The following is a 14,970-nucleotide window of genomic DNA, read 5'->3' on the forward strand; positions in this document are numbered from 1 at the left end:
GGTTAATCTCCTCAGACAAATGTGGCAAGGCTGATGGCAGCCTGGGATCAGGAAGGGGATGTTGCCACTACTGGGTGGGGGGAGGCCGTTTCCTCTGGCAAAAAAGGCTCATCAGAGTTTACAAGCTGAGTGTCCCCAGCTTCATCAGGGTTCTCCCACACATCCCCATTCCAAGTTGCAGGGTCCCATTCTTTTCCAATAAATGCCCTCACTTTAACAGTAGACACCTGGTGAGGCTGAGTGTGCACCTTTCGTTGCAGGTCAGCCACTTGCATGATAAGAACTTGTGTCTGATTTTCTGTAATTTCAGTCCTTTACAGAAAATCAGACTCTCACTCAGGGCAATTTTAGAAGACTTGAGGCTCAGCCAGGCATGGTGGCTCATGCCTGTAATCCCAGCACTTTGGGAGGCCGAGGTGGGTGAATCACCTGAGGTCAGGAGTTTGAGATGAGCCTGGCCAACATGATGAACTCCTGTCTCTACTAAAAATATAAAAATTAGCCCGGCATGGTGGTGCATGTCTGTAATCCCAGCCACTTGGGAAGTTGAGGCAGGAGAATCGCTTGAACTCAAGAGGCGGAGGTTATAGTGAGCCAAGATCACGCCACTGCACTAAAAAAAAAAAAAAAAAAAAAAAAAAAAGACTTGAGGCTCAGTATGTGCTTATGGAGCTGGGAGTTAGAATCTCTGAGCTCATCCTTTTCTGTCATCCTTTTTCCCAATGAACTTAGGAGCAACCAACCAACTTCATTATATTCCTTGGTTCTCCACATGCAGTCAAAGGTATTATGTGTAGAGTCACTAAACTCCTTGCCTCTCACGAGTGATGAATCAGGAGTATCAAATGCATTTATTTTGCCTAACTGTCTAAACAGGTCACAGCAAGGACTATCATTGTTCTTTATATTATTAAAAGTAGAGACCTTAGCATTTTGGTATCTAATCATGTTAAGCAGCCAAATCCAGAAATCCCAAAACCAACTAAAGAAATCCATCCTTAAAATTCTGTTCCTCTAGAACCATTCCTGGTACCAAAATCTGTATTAGTCAGGGTTCTCTATAGGGACAGAACTAACAGGATATATGTATATATAACAGGGAGTTTATTAAGGAGAATTGACATACACGATCACAAGGTAAAGCCCCATGATATGTCGTCTGCAAGTTGGGGAGCAAGGAAGCTATTTTTGGACCAGTCCAAGTCCCAAAACGTCAAAAGTAGAGAAGATGACAGCATAGTCTTCGGTCTGTGGTCAAAGGCCCGAGAGCCCCTGGCAAACCACTAATCACTGATTTAAGTCAAAGAGTCCAGAAGCTGAAGAACTTGGAGTCTGGTGTTCAAGGGCAGGAAGTATTCAGCATGGGAGAAAGAGGAAGGCCAGAAGACTCAGCAAGTCTGCTCTTTCCAACTTCTTCTGCCTGCTTTATTCTAGCTGTGCTGGCAGCTGATTCGATGGTGCCCACCCAGATTGAGGGTGGGTCTGCCTCTCCCAGTCCTCTGACTCAAATGTTAGTCTCCTTTGGCAACATCCTCACAGACACACCCAGGAACTATACTACTTTGTGTCCTTCGATCCAATTAAGTTCACACTCAATATTAACCATCACAGTATATAATAAAGGAAATCTGAACACTTACTGTAGATAAAAAAAGTTTTACTATAAATTAAAAAGAACATCTAAATAAATGGATACAGTGGTCTGTATACTTTGATAGAAAAAATGACCACTGTAATGCTGCTAATTGTCTACAGATAATCAATATAATTACTGCAATTATGACCAAAATATCATCAGGAAATTCAAAGATTTGACAGAGTCATAAAATAATTAGCAAAAATAGCTCAGAATATTTTGGAAAAGAGACTAATGAGCAGTCTTGGCTCCTTGTATGCTGAAATCATGATTATAATCATCATGATCATCATCGTCATTGCTATGGTTTGGATACAGTTTGTTTGGCCCTGCTAAGTCTCACATTGAAATTGGATTCCCAGTGTTGAAGGTGTGGCCTGTTGGGAGGTGTTTGGGATGTGGGGTGAATTCCTTATCAATGGCTTGGTGCTACACTCACAGGAGTGCATAAGTCTCACTTTTAGGTTCCTTCGAGAACTAGTTGGTGAAAAAAGCCTGGCATCTCTTTCTTTTTCTGTCTTGCCTCCTCTTTCTTGACACTTGATCTCTGAATAGCTGGCTCCTGTTTATCTTCGGCCAGAAGCAGCCTGAGGCTCTCACCAGAAGCAGATGCTGGTATTGTGTTTCTTGTACAGCCTGCAGAACTATAAGCCAAATAAACCTCTTATCTTTATAAATTACTCAGCCTCAGGTATTCCTTTACAGCAACACAAAAGAATGAAGTCAATCCTCATTTTCAGAAATTATGGAAATACAGTTGTGTTTAGAGAGCTACAGACACTTAGGAAAGTAGAAGGCCTCAAAACTATTCCACATAAATATAAAATTAGTTTATAACACAGGTGGTATCATGAACCTAGTATGGGAAAACCACTTGAATCGTATATAAGGCCAAAACCATATAAAAACATTGTAATTATATTGCAACAGCTGAGTTAGTCATTAGAAAACCAAAAGTATTAGCTCTAACAACATAACAAAATAAATTACAGATAAGGTGATGATTTTAAATAAGGAGAAGAGGCATACATAAAATAGTGAAAAGAGAGAAAGCATATACCTATTTGTGAAGCAGTACTATATATACAAGATACTCAAGTTAGTCACAAAGAAAAGTACTGATTTGATTATGTAAAAACTCCAAATTGTTTTGATTATTAATAAAGTTATATGCAAACTTCAAAAGTAGCAGAATTTGCAGCATGTCTCGGAACAGTGTGGTAAGATTCTGTAAGACAAACGCTTAAAATTTAAACACAACAACATCACCTTGAAGATGTGACTTTAATGTTTATAGTTTATTGTCAACTAGCTTCAGCTTTGGTTGCTTTCAGTGGTGAAGACTGAATTTCTTGGTTATAGAGAGTCTTTGTGTGATGGCTTTCTCAGATGCTGGTTGTAGGTAACAATCAACATGATGACTGGAACAGAACATCACATCTCAATATCAACATTGAATGTAAGGGATTCAAAGATCAAGGATAGATAGGTTGCATATTTACTAATATGAAAGCTTATTGTTCAGCAGGTAATATTGGCTGAATGAAGACAATAACCCATCCTTCAGGCTGTTTGTCTCACATACATGACATCTGGAGAGACGCAGCTTCCACTCTGGGGGCTTCATTAGAAACTAGATCCTCAAGAAACATTCAGGTAATCCTAAAGTAAGAAAGTGAAGGACATAGTCCAAGAAGAGACTGAGAAAATAGGGAGTCTTTTTATCACAAATTGGTGTTCTAGTGGACATATTGAAAAGACTTAAAGGAAAAGAGAGGAAAGGGGTTTGAATAGCATTATGGATATGCTCAATCGAATAAGGATAAAGAACCCATTGACGCTGGGTAGCAAGAAGGCTTAGACATTTAGGATGATTACGGTAGATAGTGAACGTTTACTTCAATTCCCATTGAAGATGGATTGATTTTAGGGTTTCTCAGACATGTGGCAATTAGTCTAAGCTAGAGTTCTATAATTTGGTTATTTTGATATGAAGCAGTGAAAGAACAACACTTACTGCATAAAAGAGAAAGTTTTGTGTTTTCAAATTCAGAGTAATTACTTTCAAAATAGAGATGATGTCTCTTGTGCTTATGTGTAGCCTGATGTGCATAGTCTAAATTAGATAAATAAGGTTCATGAGATACAGAAAGAGGAATGTGCCAAGAAGCTACAAAGAGAGCAGATTATAAGATTCAAATGGTCCTGAAAGCTGAATTCATTATCACCATCTTCAGGATCTCACAGTGGCCCCAGAAAGGTTAGTAATATGACAATTTGAGAAGGGTTTTGAAAGTTAGGAACTCCTGGTTTATAAGAATGTGTAATAGGAAGGAAATATAGTATCTGTATCAAATGATCTGATAGAATAAATTATGAGAGATAGGAAAGAGGAAACAGAGTTGCTTATAATAAGCATCGATAGAGGATAATGCCAGAATTAGGGCTTAGAACCTAGTTTTATTAAACAGCTAATATTTAACATCCATATTCTTCTATGTTTAGATACTATCCTAGGGTCATTACTAATTTAACTTGTTTAATCCCCACTAAAAACAAAAACAAAACAGAACACTAGGAGATGTATGTGATTCTTAACTGCATTTTGTCTATTAGGAAATGAAGGCCTAGAGAGATAAGGACCCTGCTATAGTCATGAGACAGTATGTGTTGGAGCTGAGATTCACACGGACTCTGTCTTCAGAGCTCTTTGTCTTAACCACTGGGAATTCAAAATAAGGAATTCAAGAATAGTACAATGAATCAAAGAACATTGTATTATCAGAAAAAAATTAACTCAGTAATATTATTGATTAATAATAATATTATTATTATTAATAATATTATTATTAATATAATTATAATAATAATAATTATAATATTATTATTATTATTATTATTAATAATTATTATTTCTCAATCAATTATTGAGAAATAATTGATTAAACAGTTTATAGAAAAATATTTAACATTACTGAGGTTATATCAGAATTTTCATCATGAATATCAAGTTTTGAAAATTTAATTACCTATTATTTCTAATATGAGAGCTTTGATCAGGGAAAAAACATTATTTGTAGACAGGCTTCATGGGTATGCAACCTGTGAAGTAACATGGTGCTCTGTGCTTACAGGAGCCTCATGCTTTGTTTAATGCTTTAATACCACCAGAACATTATTCTTAATAAATTTTGAACAAGGAGCTTTGCACTTTCATTTTGTGCTAGACCTTGTGAATTATGCAAGTGGTCCTGTATGTAGATAATGAAATATTTCACAAATTATCCCAACATGCCAATACACTTAAATTTCATCTGATTTTAGCCAAAGTGAAAGTGATGAAAAACTTTATGGGTGAAAATTTAGAATGTATTATTAAAAGGTAAAAAAATGAAGTTTATCACATGCGCCATGTTTAAAACAAAACCAACATAACTCTGATTTTTAAAACAGGGAAGTTGATGCAACTAATTAATTAATGGTAAGGTAGTTTGGAAGGATATCTCAGTTATCCATAATGAAAGGCCTGAAAGGGTTCCAGGAAGCAGTTGCAGCCAAGGCAGGTGTCGGGGGAGAAAAGATCCAACTTAGTTTTAGGAAGAAAATGCACAGAGGAATGAGAAAGCAGTCCCAGAGCATCTGCCAGATCTACATGAAAGGACAATTTGAGAACAGATGGGAATAGAAAGTAAAAAATTACATCATACAAATCTAGACATCTTCTGACTAGCAGCAAAGAATTTGGTACCATGGGCTAAGTCCTTTAGGACACACTAGCCAAGATGGAAAAGAAAAGCCTTTCAAGTCTGCTAGGATTTTGCTAATGCCATTTTAGTCATTAATGTGTAGAACAAAAAGATACCAACTAATCCTGTAGTGGCCCAAGCAGAGATGTGTGTGTGGCAGTGTAGGGTCTCTTACAAAATTTCTGCTTCAGTGTATAGAGTAATAAAGTACAGATAAGGAAAATTCTGTTCTATCCAATAACACATTTACATATTAAGCATGCCCAGAATGAGGATTTAGCCTTCCAAATAAATGCAATTCTATAATAATAATAAAAGAATTGCAGTAGATTGTTATTTTGGTAGATAATAGAAAGACTGGGTGTTTTAGGTCAAAATAGACTTCTGACAAATATCTATTGGCTACACAACGATTATAATTTCTTTTCTTTTTCCTTCCTCCTTCTCCCCCACTTCCTCCTTCTCCCCCACTTCCTCCTTCTCCCCCACCTCCTTTTCCGCCTCCTCCATAAATTCATGGAGTACATGTGCAGGTTTGTTACATAAATATGTTGCATAATGGTGAGGTTTAGGCTTCTAGTGTGCCCTTCACCCAAACAGTGGAAAGTGTACCCAGTAGGTAATTTTTCAACCCATACTTCCATCCTCATTTTTGAAGTCCCCAGTGTCTATTATTTTCATCTATATGTTCATGATTACCCATTGTTTAGTTCCCACTTATAAGGAGAATATGTGGTATTTGATTTCATGTTTCTGAGTTATTTCACCGTGGGTAATAGCCTCCAGCTCCATCCATGTTGCTATAAAATACATTCCATTCTTTTTTTGTGGCTGCATATATACCACATTTTCTTTGTCCAATCATCTGTTGATGGACACTTGGGTTGATTTCATGATTTGGCTATTGTGAATAGTGCTGTGATAAACATAAAAGTGCAGGTATCTTTTTTATATATTTTATTTTCCTTTGATAGATGCCCAGTAGTGGGGCTGCTGGCTCAAATGGTAGTTGCATTTTTAGTTCTTTGAAATCTCCATACTGTTTTCCACAGAGACTGTACTAATTTACAGTCCCAAAATAACAGATGATGGTGAGGATGTAGAGAAAAGTGTTCCCTTTTCTCTGCATCCTCACCATCATCTGTTATTTTTGACTATTTAGTAATAGTAATTCTTAATGGGGTAAGATGGCATTTCACTGTGCTTTTCTCTGATGACTAGTGATATTGAGAATTTTTTTTTTTGTATTTTTGTCATCGTATACAAGAACTAACTCAAGACAGATTAAATATTTAACTGTAAGACCTGAACTGATACAAAATCATAGAAGGAAAACTAGGAAAAACTCTTCTAGATATTGACCTAGGCAAATAATTCATGATTAAGGCTTCAAAAGTGAATGCTATAAAACAAAAATAGACAAATGGGACTTAATTCAACTAAAAATGTTCTGCATAGCAAAAGAAATTATCAACAGAGTAAACAGACCACCTACAGAGTGGGAGAAAATATTTGCAAACATGCATCTGACAGAGGACTAATATCCCAAATCTACAACCAACTTAAACAACTCACCAAAATAAAAACAAATAACCCCTTTAAAAAGTGGGTAAAGGATATGAACAGATGTTCCTCAGAACACATACAAGTGTATCTGCTATTTAACTTAAAAAAATAGTTACTGAAACAGTCTAAATGAATTATAAGAAAATCTATCATTTTTATACTGCTTTTTCAGTCAATAAATACGGGTGTTCTCTTGAGTGTCAGGAGAGATTTTAGTTTCCCAACAACTGGATATTGATTTCAGATTCTCAATTGGATTATGTTACAGGGATATTTTTGATTATTTATTATCAGGCCTAGCTTTTGACAAACTACTAATATTATGTATCCAGAATAATGGCTCAGAGGTACAAACCACCATAGCATTGTTGTAACAGGAGAAGGATCCCAAAGCCAATATTTGAATCAAGAAATTGATATTTGGGGAATGCAGATTATATAAAACATTTTTTCCTACATTTTATGAATTTTTGTATTCCCAGCAAAGGGCACAGTGCCTGTCACTTAGTAAACATGCAATAATGTGCTTTAAACTGAAGTAAATGGTTTGGAATACTTGTGTCCACAGAGGGATTATGGTCTCCATTTATATTTAATGAGCACGTACTATGTGCTAGGAAGCTGAGGATTTGGGTTCAAATTTGGTTTAACCTTAAATGACTTATTTTTGAAGCCTCAGTTATCTCATTTCTTGAATGAAAATAATTCCCCTCCCACCTGAAACAGTTTTTGAGAGTTAAAAACTTCATTGAATATGAAAGTAATTAAGTTTAAATTATTACAAAATATTTTAATAAAACAAACATATTTTTGTTCATTCAGCAGCAATAATTTTTGTAACACTTGAATCAACAGTAGAACTCACAGTGCGTAGATACCAGTTCATCAGATTTATTCCCTAGACCTGAAGGCTCACTTTAATTTTAATGCTTGAATTTGCTAATCAATCATGCTATAAATCCCTTAAGTAGTTAATATTGTATTATTCACAATCTCTTATGCTTAGTTTAATATATGAAAGAGATTATTTTGAGTACTGTACTTTCTCACATAATTTATATATCCACAGCGGATGCCCTCATTGAATCTGAAAATTTCCTCATTAAAGCTTAATTATATTCTATAACATAGTTTATCTGAATTGTTTCTAAATTTTTTCAAGTCATTTTTCAGCTGCTGAATTTTTAATAGAGTACAACTAAGCTTATTCTTGAACCAAAATGCATAATTTCATTTATTTCATTTTCTTTTTGTTATATACATTTAGAATCCTCAAGTGTGTTTCATGCTTGTTTGGCCTAATTTTATCAATTGAGTTTTATATTAAATATATTGGTCTCAGACGCTATACTAAGAGGTGCCATTAAATACTTTGTAGTTACTTAAATGATGAGAAAAATATGTATCTTCATATTGCCTTGAGCATCTTTGTTTACTATGTTGCGCTTGTAACAAGGAATGAATATTGGTATATTATTGTCAACTAAAGTCCATAGTTGATTCAGATTTTTTGTATTTTTGATCTATATACATATATTTTTGTATTCGAAAATCCTATTCAGGATACCAATAACATTTAATCAACATGTTTCTTTAGGTTCTTCTTGGTTTAATTTTCCTTCCTGCCACCATGTGAAGAAGGACGTGTTTACTTCCCCTTCTGCCATGATTGTAAGTTTTCTGAGGCCGCCACAGCAATGCAGAACTGTAAGTCAATTAAACCTCTTTCCTTTATAAATTACCCAGTTTTGGGTATTTCTTCATAGCAGCATGAGAATGAACTAATAGACATGGTTTTTGACAAATCCACAATGGCATGTATCAATCATTATAGTATCATACAGAATAGTTTCATTGTCCTAAAAATCAAATCCCTAAGCTTTATTTATTCATGCAACTTTCTTCTTTCATTTAGAATGCATTTATGTTTCTTTCATGCATTTTTGTTTCTTGCTAGCTCATTTCTTTTTTCTTATAATAATCTCTCATTTTATGACTGTATCACAAGTATCAATAGCAGAGTAGACTAAGCAGAAAGAAGTTCCGAGCTTGAAGTCTATCTTTCTGAAATAAGACAGGCAGACAAGAGTAGAGAAAAATGAATGAAAAGGAATGAACAAAACCTCCAAGAAATATGGGACTATATAAAAGTCAAAACCTGTGTTTGATTGGGGTACCTGAAAGAGATGAGAAGAATAGAACCAAGTTGGAAAACATACTTCAGGATAAATGATTTTTCTAATGTATCATTGAATTTGGTTTGCTGGTATTTTGTTGAGGATTTTTCATCAATATTTATCAGAGATATTGGCCTGTAGTTTTGTGTGTGTGTGTGTGTGTGTGTGTGTTTCCTACGCCTTTGTCTGGTTTTGGCATCAGGATAATACCAGTCTTGTAGAATGAATTTGCAAGTGTTCGTTCCTCCTTTATGTTTTGGTATAGTTTGGGTAGGATTGCTATTAGTTCTTCCCTAAATGTTTGGTAGAATTCAGTAGTGAATCTATTGGGTTTGGGCTTTTATTTACTGGGAAACTTTTTATTATGGATCCAATCTCATTATTTGTTATTAGTCTGTTCAGGTTTTGGATTTCTTCATGGTTCAATCTTGGTACGTTTTGTGTGTCTCTTAGAGTGCATCCATCTCCTCTAAATTTTCCAATTTATTGGCATATAGTTTCTCGTAGTAGCCACTAATAATCCTTTGAATTTCTGCAGTATCAGCTGTAATGTCTCACTTATCATCTTTAATTTTATTTCTTGGGGTCTTCCTTTTTTTTCTTCGTTAGTCTGGCTAGAGGTTTGTCAATTTTTTTTAATCTTTTGAAAAAAATAACTTTTTGTTTCATTAACATTTTGTATTGTTTTCTTCATTTCAAATTCACTTATTTTTGTCATGATCTGTATTATTTATTTCCTTCTACTAATTTTGGGCTCAGTTTGCTCTGCTTTTCTAGTTCTTCATGATGTATCATTAGGTTATATTTGAAGTTTTCCGTCTTTTTTGATGTAGGCACTTATGGGTATAAAATTCCTTCTTAGTACTGCTTTCACTGTATCCCATAGATTTTGGTATGTTATGTTTTTATTATTATTTGTTTCAAGAAATTTTGCAATTTCCTTCTTAATTTCTTCATTGACCCACTGGTCATTCGGGAGCATATTGTTTAATTTTCATGTGTTTGTATTGTTTCCAAAATTCCTCTTGTTGATTTCTAGTTTTATTCCATTGTGGTTATGATTATGCTTACTATTTCAATTTTTAAGATGTTTTAAGACTTGTTTTGTTACCTAACATATGGTCTATCATTGAGAATGATCCAGGTGCTGAGGAAAAGAATGTGTATTTTTTTTCTTTGTTTTTTTTGAGACAGAGTCTTGCTCTGTCTCTCAGGCTGGAGTGCGGTGGCAGAATCTCAGCTAACTGCAAGCTCTGCCTCCTGGGTTCATGCATTCTCCTGCCTCAGCCTCCTGTGTACCCGGGACTGCAGGGACCGCCACCATGCCTGGCTAATTTTTTATATTTTTAATAAAGACGGGTTTCACTGTGTTAGCCAGGATGGTCTTGATCTCCTGAGCTCATGATCTGCCTGCCTGGTCCTCCCAAAGTGCTGGGATTACAGGCCCAGCAAGAAGGTGTATCCTTTAGACTTTGGATGAAATGTTCTGTAAACATCTGTTAAGTCTATTTGTTGTGTAGTGCAGATTAAATCTGATGTTGTATTAGTTTGTTCTCACACAGCTAACAAAGACATACCAGAAACTGGGTAATTTATAAAGAAAACAGATTTGGTTAACTCAGTTCAGCATGGCTGAGGAGGCCTCAAGCAACTTACAGTTGTGGTGGAAGAGGAAGCAAGCATGTCCTCTTCACATGGCAACAGCAAGTGCCAAGCAAAAGGGGAAAAATCCCCTTATAAAACTATAAGATCTTATAAGAACTTACTCACTATCATGAGAACAGTGTGAAGGTAATCACCCCTATGATTCAATTACCTCCTACAAGGCCCCTCCCATGACATGTGGGGATTATGGGAGCTACAATTCAAGATGAGATTTGGGTGGGTACAACCAAACCATATCAGATGTTTCTTTGTTGAGTGTCTGGGAGAACTGTCCAATGCTGAAAACAAGATGTTGAACTTTCCAGTTATTGTTTTGGGGTCTATCTTTCCCTTTAGCTTTAAAAGTGTTTGCTTTATATATCTAGATGCTCCAGTGTTAGCATATATATATTTACAATCATTATGTCATGCTTCTGGAATGACCCCTTTGCGTTATATAATGACCTTCTTTATTTATTCTTATGTTTTTTGTCTTGAATTCTATTTTGTCTGATATAAGCATAGCTACTTCTTCTCTTTTTTTGGTTTCCACTGGCAATGAATCTCTTTTTCCATTCTTTCATTTTCAGTATACGTTTATCTTTGTAGGTGAAGTGTGTTTCTTATAGGCAACAGATCAATGGGTCCTGTTTTTTTCATCCATTCGGATACTCTACGTCTTTTGATTGGAAAGTTTAGTCCATTTACAATCAATATTACTATTGATAAGTAGGGACTTCTGCCATTTTGTTATTTGTTTTCTGGCCCTCCCTCCCTTCCTTCCTTCCTTTCTTCCTTTCTTCCTTCCTTCCTTCCTTTTAGTAAAGGTGATTTTCTCTGGTGGTATGATTTAGTTTTTTGCTTTTTATTTTTTGTGTATCCATTGTACATTTTTCAATTTAAGGTTACTATGAGGCACATAAATACTATCTTATAACCTATTATTTTAAATGGATGACAACACTGATTACATAAACAAACACAGAAAAAGAAAACTAATAAAAACTCTACATTTTAACTTCATCCCCTTGCTTTTTAATTTTTTGCTGTTTCTCTTTTGGTTTATGGTACTACCTATGTATTGAAAAATTGTTGTAGTTATTATTTTGTATTGTTTCATCATTTAGCCTTTCTACTTAAGCGTAGTTTATGCACCATAATTACAACATTAGTACAGGAGTGGTGGCTCATGCCTGTAATCTCAGCACTTTAGGTGGTTGAGGCGGGCAGATTTTTGAGCCCAGGAGTCTGAGGCCAGCCTGGGCAACATGGCAAAACCTGTCACTACAAAAAATACAAAAGCTAGCCAGTCATGATGGGGCACACCTGTAGTCCGAGCTACTTGGGAGGCTAAGGTGAGAGGATGGGTTGAGCCCAGGAGGTTGAGGCTGTAGTGAGTCACGATTGTACCACTGCACTCCCACCTTGGTAACACATACAAACATACACACATACTCTGGAGTGTTATAAACAATTACAGTGTTATAATATTCAGTTTTTCCTTTTTTTCTATGAGCTTGCCTTTACCAGTGAGTTTCGTACATTCAGGTGATATCTTCTTGCTCATTAACATCCTTTTCTTTCATATTGAATAACTCCCTTTGGCATTTCTTGTAGGACAGGTCTTGTGCTGATGAAATACCTAAGCGTTCGTCTGTCTACAAAGGTCTTTACTTCTCTTTTATGTTTGAAGGATATTTTCACTGAACATACTACTCTAGGGAGATTTTTCCTTCAGCACTTTAAGTATGTCATGTCCGTCTTTCCTGGCCTGTAAAGTTTCCACTGAAAAGTTTGCTACAAGACATATTGGAGTTCTATTGTACATTATTTGTTTTTTTCTTTTGCTGCTTTTAGGATTCTTTCTTTATCCTTGACCTTTGGAAGTTTGATTATTAAATGCCTTGAGGGAGTCTTTTTTGGGTTAAATCTTCTTCGTGTTCTATAATCTTCTTGTACTTGAATGTTGGTGTCTTTCTTTAGGTTTGGGGAGTTCCCTGATAATATTCCTTTGAATAAACTTTCTACCCCTATCTCTTTCTCTGCCTTCTATTGAAGGCCAATAACTCTTAGATTTGCCCTTTTGAGAATATTTTCTAGGTCTTGTGTAATTACAAATAGCCTGTCTTCAAGCTCACCAGTTCTTTCTTCTACTTGATCAATTATGCTCTTAAAAGTACCATAGAGCCTAAAGTATAATAATAATAATAATAATAATAATAATAATAATAATAATAATAATAATAATAAAAAGGAAAAAAAATTAAAAAAAAAGACACTGATGCATTCCACAGTATGTCAATTGCATTTTTCAACTGTAGGATTTTTTTCATATTCTTTTAAATTATTTCAATCTCTTTGTTAAATTTATCTTATAGAATTATGAATTTCTTCTCTGTGTTATCTTGAATTTCTTTGAGTTCTCTCAAAACAGCTATTGTGAATTCTCTATCTGAAAAGTCACACATCTCTCTTTCTTCAGGATTGGTTCTTGGTGCCTTATTTAGTTTGTTTGGTAAGGTCATATTTTCCTGGATGCTACTGATGACTACAGATGTATTTTGGTGTCTGGGCATTGAAGAGTTAGGTATTTACTGTAGTCTTCACAGTCTGGTCTTATTTGTGCCCATTCTTGAGATGGCTTTTTTTCTAAGGAACTTGGGCTCCAAGCCCAATATTTCTGTGTTTTTTGCAGACTTGTAGAGAGATACAACCTAGGTGGTATTGCATAAGATCCAGAAGAATTCTCATTCTCTCTCTCTCATTTTGTCTCTCTCTCTTTCCCTTTCTCTATTTCTCTCTCTATTTCTCTCTCTCTCTCTCTCTCCTGAGCTGCCTGGAACAGGGGGTGGTGGTGATGCTAACACAAGTGTGGCCACTACCACTGTTTCTGCACTGAGTCAGACCTGAAGTCAGCACAGCACTGGATCTTGTTCAAGGCCCACTGTAACCACCTCCTGTTACCACCTATGTTCATTCAAGGCCCTAGGGTTTTATAGTCAGCAAATGGCAAAGCCAGCCAAGTTCGTGTTCTTCCCTTCAGGCAGCAAGTTCTCCCAGACCCTGGGCAGGTTCAGAGATGCTGTCTGAGAGCCAGGGTTTAGAGTCAAAAACCTTAGCAATTTGCCTAATGTTCTATTCTACTGTAGTTAAGCTGGCACTCAGTCCACAATATAAGGTTCTTTCCACTCTTCTGTCTTCTTTTCAAAGGCAGAGGAGCTTCTCTCTTGGTTACCTCCACCACCAGGTCACGGAGGGTGCTGCCATGCCACCACCAATGTTAATCTAAAGCCTAAGGGCTCTTCAGGCAGCTTGTGGTGAATGCTGCCAGACCTGGGACTCACCCTTCAAGGCAGTGGGCTCTGGGCAGGTCTAGAAATGCTGTCCAAGTGCCACAGCCTGAAATTGGTGACCCCAAGAGGCTGGTTGGTGCTCTGTTCCCCATCGTCGAGGGGGATAGAGGCAGGACAAAGTCCATTTTACTCTTCTCCCTGCTTTTCTCAAGCAGAAGGAGTCTCTCCTTGTTGCCACTACAGCTGGGAATGTACTGGCTCACACCTGTAGTCAGCACATTTCAGAACACAAGGCCCACAGCATACTACCAGGATATCACTGCTGGTTATTTAGGGCCCAAGGGCTCTCTAACCAGCAGGTGATGCATCCTTCTAGGACTGGGTTTTTCCCTTCAAGACAATGGGATCTCTTTTGACCCAGTGTGTGTTAGAAATGTTATCTAGGAGCTAGAGCCTGGAATGAGGCTCTGCCCAGTGCCCTGTCTTACTGTGGCTGAGCTTGTATCCAAGATGCAAAACAAAGTCCTCTTTACTCTTTGCTCTCATCTCCTTAAGCAGAAGGAAAGATACATTTTCATTGCTATGAGCTGTACTGCCTATGGTGTGGGAGGATGGCAGAAGCTCTCCTTTGGCCACTCTGTCTTGTATTTCCCTAGGTTACATGCCACCCTAGTCCTCTGGCTGTTAGCCCAGCCCAGCACTAACAGTTGCCTAGGAATTGTAGTCCTTGTGTCCTAGGCTGCCTTTCAAGTTTACCTAGGACCCTAGAGTGCATTGGCCTGTGGTGATGAGGGCTGCTGATACCTTGAGTTCAGACCAATGGGGTTGGCAATTTCCCTTTGCTTAGGTCTGGTCCAAATTCTCCCTCTGTTCACAGGCACTGGCTGAGCCAAACATGGCTGTACTCT

Source organism: Pongo abelii, chromosome 4 (assembly GCF_028885655.2).
Source record: "Pongo abelii isolate AG06213 chromosome 4, NHGRI_mPonAbe1-v2.0_pri, whole genome shotgun sequence".
Taxonomy (NCBI): Eukaryota; Metazoa; Chordata; class Mammalia; order Primates; family Hominidae; genus Pongo; species Pongo abelii.